This window comes from Portunus trituberculatus, chromosome 45, assembly GCF_017591435.1.
Source record: "Portunus trituberculatus isolate SZX2019 chromosome 45, ASM1759143v1, whole genome shotgun sequence".
In the NCBI taxonomy this organism is placed as follows: Eukaryota; Metazoa; Arthropoda; class Malacostraca; order Decapoda; family Portunidae; genus Portunus; species Portunus trituberculatus.
Window position 1 is genome coordinate 6,040,630 of NC_059299.1, and position 14,350 is coordinate 6,054,979.

Sequence of the window (14,350 nt, forward strand, 5' to 3'; positions counted from 1 at the left end):
TTTGAACCAAGCTCCTTCATCAATCTTGCATCACTAAAATTCTCCATAATGTGCGTCTATTAATAATAACTTGCACACACACACACACACACACACACACACACACACACACACACACACACACACACACACACACACACACACACACACACACACACAGAGAGAGAGAGAGAGAGAGAGAGAGAGAGAGAGAGAATCATTAAACACAGTACACAGGAATATCAATTTTAACAATATCCTTAGTACACACACACACACACACACACACACACACACACACACACACACACACACACACACACACACACACACACACACACACACACTCACAGGTAACCGCATGAGTGCTATTGATTAACATCGTTCACACAGGTACACGTATCCGCCTCCGTGGCAGTATAAAATAACGATGAGGCGCCGCGCTGAGGACCGGCTGAGAAGGTGTGAGTGGCGGCGTCCTGCTTTCAGTGCCGAGAGTGAGGGCGTGGCGTGCTGAAAATTCTCTTTGCCGACGTGTGTTGCTTTTGAGTTTCCCGATGCTCTTCACTCGCAGCCTTGACTTACCTGGAGGCTGGATACGAGAGAGAGAGAGAGAGAGAGAGAGAGAGAGAGAGAGAGAGAGAGTGAGTTTTATTGATACTTATGTTTATAGATTTACTTTTTATAACTGCCATTTCTTTTATAGTGTATTTTCATTATACATTATTATATTGTTGTATCGCGCACTAAAACAAAGAGATATTGCTTATATGTAACAGCAACAAATAAAACCTTATGAAACTAAAATCTAAAATTATGTTTCTGTATTATATCATTTCATCCCGTCCACCACTAACAGATTACTTGTTGTACATGTAATAGAGTCTTTTGATAATTTGCATTTACCAAAAATTCTTCGTTTCTTTTAAAGCAGTTCTTATCATGTCATTCTGCCCAACACTTGACATAGATATTTAGTAATAACCTTAATAAAAGAGTAGTCTTGTGAAAAATAACTTAAACTAAAAACTCCCAATGTCTTTTTTACTCATTCTCTACTAAATTATATTATTCTGGCCAGTATCATCTTAACTATCCTTCTTATCAGTATCATTTTATTTACACAGTTCCCAGCATTCCGGCGGCGGTCTGGGGAAGAGTATTAGCATAATCTTGCGTGTAATGTGTCAATCCGATTAACACATTAAGTATGGAAATTGTATGAGGCCCCGTGTAGTGTGGCGCGAGGCTGTGAGAGCTGGTGGATGACGGGGAGAGGGGAAAGGGGAACGGGTTGATGGCTGGCGTTATAGTGGTGATGATGCTAATGATGTCTGTATTGTTGATATTGTTGCTGTTGGTGCTGTTGTTGATGATGATGATGGTGATGGTGTAGTAACAGTGGTAATAACAGCAGCATTAATAGTAGTAATGATAATGGAGACATTTATCTGTATAGGAGCTGGCATTCAAGTGGACCTTCTTTTATTGAGAATTTTTGGTGGCCTTAGCGAGTGGCCCTTTAACATAGAAAAAGGTGTAATTGGTGAAAACAAGTTAATATATACCAAACCATCTACTTTTTCACCTTTGTACAATATTTAACCACTAAACGACAAAAAAAACGAAAGATATAGAGATAGACACCCCACATATCTCTCCCTCCATCCCTCCCCTCCCTACCTTTACCCTCCCACCAATCCCCTCTTCCCCTCTCCCAGTCCCTCCCTCACCCACATTTCTCTCTCCCTCCTTCCCTCCACTCCCTACCTTTACCTTCCCACAGTTCCCCTCTTCCGCTCTCCCCGTCCTTACCGCACCGTCACCCAGCCGATCAGTAATTCCCAGAGCATCTATTACCATCACTATTACGGGAATGTGCATGTGTCTGTATTCGGACAAAGGGATTCATACTTTTCCTATAATTTGCACCCGTTCATCAGTCACGGGCGACATCCAGCAAATAAGTCATAAGGGAGTACGTTCCTTTACCAATGGGTCCTTTTTTTTTTTGCTGACCTGGTTATCTCTCTTCTCTCTCGCCTTGTTTGTCTTTTTATTTGTTGTTTTATACTCGTGTGTGTGTGTGTGTGTGTGTGTGTGTGTGTGTGTGTGTGTGTGTGTGTGTGTGTGTGTGTGTGTGTGTGTGTGTGTGTGTATGTGTGTGGTGCTGTTGGTTATGTGCTTGTTTTTCTTTCATATTTTTTTTTGTTGTTTTTTGTGGGTGTTGGTGATGTGTATTGCTTTCTTAGGTTTGTCTCTGTTTTTTTTTCTCTCTCTCTCTTTTTGTGTATGTGTGTTTTCAGTTGCCTTGCTATCGTGGTTGTTATTGTCATTTTTGTTGTTTTTGTAATATTACTACAGCTATAATTACTGTCACTATAACAATAACACTACTACTACTACTACTGCTACTACTACTATTCATATTCCAGCAGATTCCACCACCACTCTAGTCAAACATGAGCACTAGAGGGTACATAACATCATCATTAATTTTCCACTTACCAAGCATAGATGAACACCTTGGTTGCTAATTAATCTCTCCTTCTCCGTATTCTCCGATGCAGTGATTCCTTGTCTGTGATGTTCCTCTTCCTGTCAATATCCTTGTTAATCTGTATGTTTTCTTAACCCTCCCGAATGTATTTTTGTGTTTATTGTAGCTTTCATTTGATTTTGTTTGATCTTTTATGCTTTTTTTTCCATATGACTGTTCTATTGGAGTGTTCTGAATCAGTCTTGGGTGAGTTTCGTGTCCATTTTGTACAGTAAGACTTCTCGATAGCATTCTTCTTTTCTAAGTCATTCAGTCAATTTTTCTACTGTCTTTATCCTATAACTGTACCATTTTTACCTGCCATATCATCTGTCACACCTTTCCTCGCCCACATCTTTCCATCTCCCATGCACAAATCCTCTAGAAATGTCCATAATTTACACACCTATCCCTTACACCTATCCCTCTTACACCTGTCACCCTTACCTGGTCTCTATATTCACCACCCACCTGCCCTGACCTGGCTGGATCTGAACCAATCACCACTTGTTAAAAAATACACGGCAGGAATCCCCTTTCCATTGAGTCTCCATCGTGAATTCACATGGACTCGTTCGGCTTCCTGCCTTGTTGTATAGCGTATAACCTATCACGACCTCCCAGTAACAATGTCTACCTGTGTTTGCACGCAATGCACTTTTCTTCTACTAATTGGACTGACTGTATTGCCTAAGCCACCATTTTTTTTTTTTTTGTAAGTTAGATTTGTGGATGTGGATACTGTGTTGCATGGGAGCTGTTGCGAAATGATTGAACTGTAGGGGTGTGGAAAAAGAGAGAGAGAGAGAGAGAGAGAGAGAGAGAGAGAGTAGAACAATTGAACCTCTTTTTCTTACACTGAATGACGTTGTGCTATTTTATTCAGAGAGAGAGAGAGAGAGAGAGAGAGAGAGAGAGAGAGAGAGTGTGTGTGTGTGTGTGTGTGTGTGTGTGTGTATGAGTGGTCAACGAAACACTGACAAGGGCATGGAGAGCAAGGGTCATGTAAAGCAGAAGGGTTGTGGCTACCGTCAATGTTACCTTTCCTTTTATCCTCCTTTCTGCTCCTCAATAATGAGTAACAATCGGAGGCTGGCCATGTACTCCCGTTTTCTTTTAAATTAGATACAATACAAACACAAGTAGGAGCATCGAGAGAAAAGATAAGATTTGGTAGAATACAATAGGAAGACAAAGTTTCTGTAAGTTTTTTAGGTTTTGTTCTTTACCTGTAGAAAGTGAGTGTGTCTTTATTTTTGTGGCTATTCTGTGTAATTTCTGAGTTAAGGGAGTAACTTTTCTGACTGTGAATAAGTTTGACGTACAGCTCTGAAAGGTCAGTGATTACATTATCCTCTCCATTTTTAGCTAACATTTAAGTAGACTAAGGAAAAAGAGAGAGAAAACTGAATATCTTTAGATTCTACGTAGTATCATTTTTTTTTTCTTCCCTTTTTATTTTCCTCTAAATATAATGTGACTAAGCTGATATTTTTTAAGACTACTTTTAATCCCATCAATATTACCATTCCATATTTATTTATCAAACTAAACTAATAAACCCCCAAGAATTTTCCCTTTCCTTTATATGGGATAGTATTTTTTCCCCCCTTCCCTTCTGTCTTCCCTCGATTTTTTTCCTTTCTTGAACAACACCTTCCCTAACTCCCTTTCTCCCTCCTTACCTCCTTCCCTTGTTTCTCCTCGTATTGTAGGAGAAAATTCCAGAGAGAGTGGAAGAAAAACGAAAAAGGATTAATTTTTAGGCCAGGGAGATCAAGAAATTGTAAGGATTCGTCGTGGCTGGGTGTGTGTGTGTGTGTGTGTGTGTGGCTGTGGGTGTGTGTGTGTGTGTGTCCCTGTAGATTGTTCGAATTCTTTGGGGAACAGAGAAAAAAAAAGGTAAAGGAAGACCTCGATTGAAGAAAATTGGCTTAGTACTAAGAGCAATTTCCTACTGGCACAAATTTTTCCGACGTCTCTTGTATTTTTGGGGTTCCTTATCCTTGTATTTATGTGTGGGTTATAGCAGCGAGATTTTTACTTCTATTTATTTGAAGGAACTCTTATACATTTCTATATATCCTTATGTAGCGACATATTCCTCTCATTCTACTCCATTTCTGATTTTTTACCATTTATTTCTTCTCGTGTGGTATAGATCACTCCTTCTCTCTCTTGCTACTCTTATTTCTCCTTTTATGTTCATTTTATGTTATATATTCTGTTACTTTGTCTGTTATTATTTATCTATGTATAAGAGAGAGAGAGAGAGAGAGAGAGAGAGAGAGAGAGAGAGAGAGAGAGAGAGAGAGAGAGAGAGAGAGAGAGAGAGAGAGAGAGAGAGAGGGAGGGAGAGTCAGCACATCCAGTCCCTTATCTCAAAATCCATCTCATCAGTCCCTCACATCTCCTAAAGACAACCGAGGACCGTGAAGTTATTGGGACCCTCGCCAGGCTATTGTCAAAGTCACCTTAAGTCCTCCCTAAGTCACCCTGGATCACCCTGACTTACCCTGGGGCCTAATTGCACGCCCTGTTACTCAAGACCCACCCTCGAGTCACCCTTCATTACATCACCCTGTCAGAATAATATGGATAAATGTTTACGATTTTCTGGAGGGTGAAGCGTCGAGAGAGAGTGTGGGAGAGAGTGAGAGTGAGAGAAAGTACAAGGCCACGCTCAGTTTCCCATCTTTAAAAAATATATAAGGTGATCGTTTACAGCTGAAGTGTTGCCAGTTGTTGAAATTCTGCTCTCCTGGAATCCTGAAAAGTCTGAAGATGTTGTGAAACCTACTTTTAAATTCCTCCTCCTCCTCCTCCTCCTCCTGCTCCTCCTCCTTCTCCTTCCCACAGGACACTGCAGCCTCCGCCATACACGAGAGAGATGAGATGAGGAGGGACAGGGGAAGGGGGCGCTAATGTCTTGTTGAATTTAGAGTAGGAGTAAAGGGAAGAGGAAGAGGAAAGTTGTCTGCACGCTGCCAGTTCGGAGTCTTCTGGTAACATCACTACTACTACTACTACTACTACTACTACTACTACTGCTGCTGCTGCTACTACTACTGGTGGCGGTGGTGGTAATAATGGTGATTCTGCCTCTTTTCCCTGTTGCTACTACCTCTCTTCTTATTTCCATTTATTATTTTTCTCCTACTCTTCCTCCTCCTCTTCTTCTTCTCCTCCACCATCACCACCACCACCACCACCACCACCTTCTCGAGACACACTATGAATACAAAACACTTCGCTTCGTAACTCTCCACTTTTGTACTCTCTTTTCCGTTGTTGCTTCCCGTGATTTATTTATACGAGTAGATTTCGTTTTATTTCTTCGCTTGCGTTATTTATGTCTTGGCGTTATTAATAGCACTTGGATCCCTTTTTTATTTATCACATTTATTTTGATAATTGCCACGGTATATTTCACTCTTCGCTTTATTGTTTGGAGTATTTGGAGTGTTGTTTTTTTTATTTTTATCGTATCAGTGTATTAGAGTATGTTCATTCCTTTCTACCAGTCTCTAATCACCAATGTCCATATTAAAAAACGCTCTGCTCTTTCACCACTACTATAAATTCGTATTGAGAAATGCTCTGCTCTCTCACCACTGCTATTTTCCAAGGCTACAGTGATTAGCCAGGTTTTGAAGAGTGTTTCTGCTGTTAATGATATAGAAATCTTGTTAATCTGTCACCTGAACCGTGAACACACCTTTAAAAAAATTCGTGTAAATTTAGACAACGCCTTTTGAAATAGTGGAGTCAAGGCGTAGAAGTGTTTGGGAATAGGAGCCTAAGTGTCACGCTCATCAATCCTTCACCACCTAACATGACCTGAAGCAATTGTTGCTGCGTCCGGCCATTACGTCACACCTGAGTTCACCAATAACGAGGCTCGGTGCAATAAACACTTTATCACGGGAAGGTAAGTTTCGCTTTAACTCATAAGTGATAGATATACTTTGCGTTAGTGGCCGGGGAGAGGTGAGAGGGATAGATAGAGGGAGAGGGAGAGGGAGAGAGAGAGAGGGAGGGTGTGAAAGACTTAGAGTAGCAGCAGTGTAAATCCTGAAATGGTTCCCAGTATGACTTATTGTTGCCTCTGAATACTCTGCTTAACGTTTTAGTGATGGAATACCTCGGTGGAATGAAGGGAATGGTGAGGGAATGAAGTTTACTGGAGGAAGGTAGTCAAGTCTCGCTCAAACTCTCTGCCTGATATTTCATTCTTTCTCAAGGACACAGAAAGTATACATTATAATTTCACGAGCACTGACGTTCGTGTGTATACATTTTCAATCTCTCTGCTCTGCGTTGATCTTGCAGAAACTCACTGGTTCATATTTAACTTGGAAGAATTCAAGACATGCAGATAGAAATTTCAAACGCACTGAAAGGTGAGTGTGCAATTCTTGGTTTACTCCAGTCTTGCAGAAACTCGCTGATTGATATTTAACTTCTTACAAAAAGAAAAAAAACATTACTCATTCTCTCAAAGATCTAGATGGACAAGCGTATGATTCTGTTTCATCAATTGTATTTGATGTCATTTGATATTTCGCCGCAAAACGCGCTGCAATATTCTCCATTTTCTCTTGTCGGTCTTGTCGCGTAACTATTATCGTTTCGTCAATGTCGCTAAAGGGTCGGCGCCCCCTGTCGCGTTTGATGTCCACGTAGCGTTGCTGGATGGGACACTGTCTTTGGTTACTAATGGAAATGTCAATCGTGTTTTCGTTTCACCCTTACGATTATTTCTCCTCCATCATCATCACCTCCATCATCGTCATCATCGCTGTCATTCATCTGAAGAATTTTTCACTTCACGCTTGTATTAAAGCGTCCATTGGGGCCAAACTGAGCGTAACAACCCTTTATCGGTCCCATTGAGGTCGGGGGGTGACGGGGAAGGGAGGGGGAGGTAGAGAGGAGTGAGAGAAAGGGAGATCGGGAGGTGGTGAAGGGGGAAGAGGGGGAACGAAGGAGCGCTGGACGTGCCTAATCCCGCCAACCCATCTTGTAAATCACCGTCAATATGTCGTTTTCGTTCACAGTAGCGACTCGGTGTTCAAACTTTCACGAGGCGTTGGGAGCGAGTCAATGGGTGTGGTGGTGCTGGTGGTGGTGGTGCTGGTGCTGGTGGTGATCGTTTGAGGCTGTTGTGGTATAAGCTTGTAATTGTGGTAGTTACAGCAATAGTGTTGGTAGTCGTTGTAGCTGCAGGGTTTACTAATACTAGATAGTTAACCCCTTTCAGTACCATGACGCGTTTCCATATTCATTCTGCTTACTATTTGGTGATTTTATACAGCCTCAGAAAACTATGTGGGGGGGATAAAATAGTGAAGACTGTGGCCATTAATCTTTTGACCTCCGTAGAGCCTTCCTAATGTCAATAGAATGGTTTAATCGTACACAATTCTCAAGGTAAAAATGTGTCGCAGTATTGAAAGGGTTAGAGAGAGAGAGAGAGAGAGAGAGAGAGAGAGAGAGAGAGAGAGAGAGAGAGAGTGTGTGTGAATGGCTGGTAAACTAACCCTTTGTCTTACTTTAGATTAAATAACAAGCGTACCACAAAGAACTTCGTAATGACAAGGCACTCATTTCGTTCGTTTGCCTTCCTCTACTACTCTCCATGTCTTACTTTAAATTAAACACTGTACCTTCCCAGAAAGACACACGTAATGACAAAAGCGCTCCACTTCCTCTTACCCTTCCTTTGTATTCATTAGCGTTCCTTTACTTGTAACTACGAATCTACTGCAGTTTTTACTCCTTTATATTACTTTGCGTTCCTTTCTTAATTATTACTGGGATCTACTCATGTCTACTCCTTTGTATTCTTTTATCTTCCCTGATGCTGAAAATCTAGTACTATATATTCATCCTTTCTATTCCCTTGCGTTCCTTTGTTGCTTGTTGCAGGGATACACGCATATCCTTATCGCGTATTTACTGAGCATTTACCGCAGCCATTTCTCACAGGGCATTGGATCCTAACGGCGCCGATGACCCGCAGCAACGAACAGGGATCCTTTGAAAGAGAATTGGAGTTCAAACGTGGCGGTCCGGTTATGGTGCATTTATCCGTCTGGAAATCCGGCGCGCGTCCCAGAATGTTTATGAGGAGCGTTGAATGTCTCGTGTGGTGCTATGTGGGCAGCAGATATTCATGAGCACATCCTAGTACATGAAAACAGCAGTCAGTGGGGAGGAGAAGGAGGAGGAGAAGAAGAAGGAAGAGGAGGTGGAGGAGAAGGAGAAGGAGGAGGACAATCAGAATCAGACAGCTATAGTGGAAAAAAAATGAATAGAAAAACGTAGTCAAATGTAGCGAACTTATGGACGAAAAAAGGAAAGAAAGAAGAGATAATTGATCAAAGACTAGAGAAAGAAAACAGAAACAGACTCAAAAGCGCGAGAGTAGAAAAGACAAGAAAAGGAACACACGGAAGAGAAGAGAAGGAGGAACATACAAAAACACGTCGAAGAAGAAGAGCGTACCAAATTACGTACAAAAGAAAGAAAATCGGAGAAGAGTGTACCAAGGCAGATAAGAAGAGGGAATAGACAGGCGAACGAAGGAAGGAGAAAAAAAAGGCGGAAAAAAGAACGCACTGAAACATAACGTAGAAAAAGCAAACCAACGTAGGAAAGAAGGAAAGGAGAGGAAGGAAATAAGGAAGAAAAAGGAGAACCAACGAAAACATCACATTTTTATCGACATTCCCATAAAGTAAAAAAATATCAGGAGGGTTTAGGTGTAAGTATCCTCCCAGAAGCTCATAGAGGCGGCTTTGTGCTCGGGATGGGTCAGAAAAAAAAAAAACCCTCCCCATTACACGCAGCAGGACGAACGACACACGCCTGAGCCTTCCTGGGAAACAAAACTTACGACGCGGCTTGCTGGGCCTTGTATCCGAATCCCTGCATTGACCTGCCTATAAGGACGGGATGAAGTCGAGTCCAGGAGTGGCGGCACCGCAAAAAAATGTTCCGCAGACACGATGACCAAGGAGAGGCGTAAAGAGAAGAGAGGATATGAGGCGTGGCGATGTGGGGTTCACGGTGGCGCATTGAGGGACATTTCAGACAGAAGCAGTGAAAGAACATAAACGTAACGATGTCCTAATGACTGTTTCTTTTCTTGTTATTGATATTATTGTTTTTGTGTGCATAATACTGGTTCTCCAATCCTGCTGCTACTAGTGCATCAGTACCAGACATGTTTCCATATTCATTCTGCTTACTATACACCTCCAGAAACATACGTGAGGATTAAAATAATTAAGACTCTGGCCCTTAATTTTCTGGCCTCCATAAACCCTTCTTAATATATATATGAAATCGTTTAATCACACCCAAAACTCAAGGTAAAAATGCATCCCAGTACTGAAGGCTTTAAATATCTGTATTGGTATTGATAGTAGTAATAATGTTGTTACGGCTAATGCTACTGTTACTTTGTTTTAATTGGTTTGGTGATACAATTAGGGAATGATGTGGAGGCTTTAGATAGACAAAGTTTGTAAGTTATTAGGTGTATACACTTTAGAATTTCTGGACTTTTTTTCACTGAACCAATTAAGTAATGGTGAGTGTGTGTGTGTGTGTGTGTGTGTGTGTGTGTGTGTGTGTGTGTGTGTGTGTGTGTGTGTGTGTGTGTGTGTGTGTGTGTGTGTGTGTGTGTGTGTGTGTGTGTGTGTGTGTGGGATGCTTCCACACGCTCATCACATTCAACACTTATAACCAAGTATTTACCTCTTTCACCATACCAATCATTAACCTGTTCAGTAATAGACAATATTTCCCATACTCATTAGCTTCTTGAAAAGTTTCTTAACTAAAAAAAAAACTAAATCTTTATTTTTTCTATTTTTTTTATGATCATGGCAACGGTTCTTTCCAACTCTCTAATTGTTAACAAAATAACCAGGAAAGGAGAGAAAAGTCCAAACACACACACACACACACACACACACACACACACACACACACACACACACACACACACACACACACACACACACACACACACACACACACACACACACACACACACACACACACACACACACACACACACACACACACACACACACACCTCAAGCCTCTAAAGCTAAACGTAATTAGGAACAAGTCTAATAAGCTCGCGAAGCAAGACGAGTGAAGTAAGCAGGGAGGCAGACAAGCAAACTGGGAAGCAATCAGAGCAGAGTGTGTAGTGCTGCCAACTCCGCTCGCTCCTGCCTGGCCACGTTGCTGCAGCTTCTCGTCTCCATCCCGACACGCCCTTCACACGTACTCCCACGGGAAAAAGCACCGCCCCAAGTTTTCTCTAGGTGACACACTGCAGGAGTCAGGGAGTCAGTGGTGCGTGTCCTGCCTTAACCTACCATTACCCTGGCGCCCTGAGTGTCCCGACCTGCCCCCATAAAGCTCGTCTCACCAAGTTTCCTTTTAATACTCGAAGTGACGCACGGCAGAGGCTGCGGCGTGCAGGCAGTGGTGCGTGACCTGCCTTATCTATTCCACCGTGACCTTGGGAAGAGTGTCCTGACCTACTCTCACGACCTTTCGAGCCTGCAATGTTTTTCTTTACTGATCTGACCTGTCCATGCTTCACTGGCTTTTTTGTTCCCGATTTTATTTTTGTCATGTTAATTACTCATTATTCATTGCCATGTACAATATCTGACTTACTTTCATATTTTGTCCAGCCTTTGATATATTTCCTGCTCTGATGTGACTTTTTTTTCCCCGCAAGCTGTGGTGTTTTCCCTTTACTAATTTGAGCTATCTTTATTACACGCCCATCATGCAGTGGTCTTTTTCCACCACTAACCTAATCTTTTCTCTTTTGTCTGTCCTGCAGCGATTCATTTGCCATCCGTCATTCTTGCTTACCGTCCATAAAAGTGTTTTCCCTCCACTTAGCTGCTGTCTCATCTAATCTTATGACATACCCTTGTTTTTTTCTTTTTTGTACATTGATATGACCTACCGAGTCTGCAGTATTTTCTTCTTTCCTCATTATTCAACTTATCTACCCAGTTTTTCCCCTCTCACGTGACCTATTCTTATGACCCAGTGCTGTTTTTTTTTTTCTTATAGTGACATGACCTACGAGTCCGCAGTATTTTCTTCTTTTTTTCCCATTATTCAATCTTACCTACCCAGTCATCCTCCTCTCACGTGACCTATCTATTCTTATGACCTAGTGTTGTTTTTTTTCCTTCCATTGAAATAACCTATCGAATCTGTAATATGTCCTTTCCCCCCCCCCATTCAATTTCACCTACCCACTTTTCACCCCCTCTCCCCTGACCTATCTACCCTTATGACTTACCGCTGCCTTTTTCCCTCACTAACTTGACCTACGGAGCCAGTGGTGTTTTTTTTTTTTTTCCTGTATCGGTTCATTACGCTGAGGTTAAATACGATCCATACAGGAAGGTATCGTGGTATTAATAGGCGGTAGCGGGTAAGGGTTCATTATACATTGCATTATACGACCCTCGGCGCGGAAAGAGGGCGTGATCTGGCGCCGGTGGTGAATATCAATACTGTCATTTATAGTATCAATGATAATAGCGAGCTCCGTGTTGACTTCCCGTCCCAGGTCAGCGAGGCGTCAGGTCAGGTCAAATTGTATCTAGGTCATGTGTTACTTAGTCTTGCTTAAAATTTTGTTTATCTCTTTTTGAGTCTTCGTTTTCCTTTCTTTGTTTTATTTTGTTTAGTTGTGTTCTCTCTTTTTTTCCTTTCCTCCCCATTCTGTTTTGCTTATTTGTCATTATAAACATTTTTCCTTCTCTTTTCTTTTTCTTTGCTTCTTTTCTTGCTTGTCGTTAATTAGGTCTTCTTTCCTTCTTTTCTTTTTCCCAAATGCTTTCAATTTTATTTATTCCTCATTACACACTTTTCCCTCTCTTTCCTTATCCTTTACCAATTAACTCGAGCTTTTCTCTTCCTTTACTGATCCACTCATCTTTATTCCCTTCCCTTTAACTGCTCTCAATTTTGTTTATTTGTCATTGCACACATTTATCCTCTCTTTCCCCTTTTTTCCTCTTATTTATTCACTTTCGTCCTTTCCCTTCCCTCCGCCGCGGTCAGGCCCATAAACCAACATCTGGACGAAACAGCAGAGGTCGCCCGTGCCTTGCGTGGTCACCTTCCTGCTTATTTTATGGCTCCTGCTGGTTGCCTGGTCGCTCCTTCTGCTGCCTTGCTCGTGGCCGCCATTGTCCCCGCCTAATGCCTCGTGCCGTCCTGAAAGATAACAGTCGATCATTCTCAATAAAAAGATATTTTATAAGAATTTGAAATATGTAGAAGCAAGATACTACACAAAAATATGGGTATGTTGATCTGGTGTGTAAATTTCATGTAGTTCTGCTGTAAATGTATGAATTTTATTTGTAGAGATTCAAAGTGCAAAATTCTAGTATATATTTCTGCTTTTTATTCTTTTTTTTCTGAGCTTTTCTGGCAATCTGCTTCCTGTATTCTCAATTTTTGTCTTTTAATGGTAGTCAGCAACCAAGAGAGAGAGAGAGAGAGAGAGAGAGACCCGCAGTTCCGTGATGCTTACTGTCCTCCACTATAATGAACACCTCAAAAACTCCACAAAATACGCTTTCCATCTCTATTAAGTTCTAAACCTATGCATGAGGGAACGGGGAAGGGAATAGGAAGAGAAGGAGGAGACGAGAAACAGGAGAGAGAGAAGAGGAAGAAGAGAAAATATGAAGACAACATGTAAAAAATATGTTCATGCAGACTACATTACCTGCACGTATGAGTGACAGTGGGTTGCGTGATTCACATTTTCTAAGCATTTTACGTTTTCCTCAGTTCGTTTTCTCTTCATGCAAAATACGTATTGCAGGAAGAATGAGAAAACTTACGTAACTCTGTGAACTGCGCAGGAAATTCCATACACGAAGATCCTTTCTTAAAATGCCATCCAAAATAATTGATCCCTTGTGTAAAATACACTATAAACTTACAAAACATAACCTAACATGACTTAGGCATACTTGATTTTTTGGTGAAGGACAGTGCTTAGAGTGAGCCATGATTATAATGTACGAGAAAGTTTAATGTGAAATAAATGTTCTTACGTTAAAAAAAAAAAACTCAGTTAAATCCTTCTAGATTATACGGGCCGCCGTGGTACAGTGGAACCATGCGTGCTGTGTGGTCCGAGGGTCTCCAAGCGCACGAGTTCGAATCGTGTCACGGTCCGATTGTAGCTTTGGCTTCCTCACTTGGGGCAAAGGTTTCCTAGTGGGTGGGCTTTTAAATAGGAGGTACCCCAAAAAGTACCTTCTTTAGCCCATAAATTCCCGTGAAAAGCCCACATGGTATAAATTGAAAATAATCTATCAAATCATAAGTTAAAATAACTTTACCTAACCTGACCAAACTTAATCTCTCATTCGAGGAAATTACTAATGAGGAACTCGCATGGTTGTAATAGCCATGCACCAAATTTACCTGAGTGGGAACTTTCGGCGTATGACCTACCTACGTACCTGCCATTACGAAAAGTTACAGCGTACCTTACGATATCCAGTAGTACCACATAAAATTTGATATCGCTGTGACCTACGCATTATTGTGGCTTTAACTCATTCATTGCCGGACAAATATTTCCTCATAATCACTTGCGACCTGAAATAGAAAATACAAGATAATCGCTTTCTTTTCTTCTTTTCTGTCTTCATCCAAATTAACTTTCCTGTAGTTTTCTGAATGTTAACTCTTTCAGTACTGGAAAGCATTTTTACCATGGGTTTTGGGTGTGATTAGGCGATT